Source organism: Otolemur garnettii, unplaced genomic scaffold (genome assembly GCF_000181295.1).
Source record: "Otolemur garnettii isolate 467f Iridium unplaced genomic scaffold, OtoGar3 scaffold00012, whole genome shotgun sequence".
In the NCBI taxonomy this organism is placed as follows: Eukaryota; Metazoa; Chordata; class Mammalia; order Primates; family Galagidae; genus Otolemur; species Otolemur garnettii.
The window spans coordinates 8,142,969-8,143,895 of NW_003852407.1; positions in this window are offsets into that span (position 1 = coordinate 8,142,969).

The following is a 927-nucleotide window of genomic DNA, read 5'->3' on the forward strand; positions in this document are numbered from 1 at the left end:
GAGTCATAATGTTATAAAGATAAACAAATAATAAATAATACTATAAAGCTATTTCTTCCAGTAGAAAGCCAATGACTAAATGTAGGGAAAAAAGATGAAATTGGAAAATTACTATTAGGCAACAATCATCATAATAATTGATTGAGCCCATACCATCAATAAATGATGAAGCTAGCTGGTTTAACTTTGAAGATTAATAAGACTTTTCTATAGTTCCCAAATCCCTTAAGATATTTAGTAATTACAAATGAGTTTATAATAACCTTAGAGTGGAAAACTGAAAGACATTATTCTTACCAGGTGATTGAAATTGATGCCTATAGTGGCATCTTATGCCTCCTAGCATAATGTGTTGTAAAGATCACAATATCATTTCTGTAGTATTCCTTCCAAAAAGCATAACCCAAATTTAATCAAGAAGAAACTTTACACAACTCACATTAAGAAGGGTTTTGTTCTGTAATCTTCAAAAATGTCATAGAAAAGCTATATACATAAAAGGTGTACATAAAGTTTGTGTGCAATTTAAAATAGTTTAACATAGAAAATTGTACACAATTTTTATGGACACCCTGCACATATGTGTGTGTATGAAATATCAAGAGATAAAGATATCTTCTAGTTATGCTTTGATTTATCACATTGTTGACAGCCCTAGTCAATGCGATAAGATAAGAAAAAGAAATAAGCTATGTAAAGACTGAAAAGAAAATATAAAACTTTCCTTACTGGTAAATACCATGATATTTTATGTTAAAAACACCAAAACAAATAAACAACAATAAAAAGAAAAACTATTATCTGTTGTGCTGGAACTCTAGTAAAGCTATAGCCTTGATGGTTATTAGGGGCCATGATTAAAATTCCACTCTCCCATTTATGCCTAGAATAATGTGACCAGATGTCATGCTTTTGGAGGACAGTCCC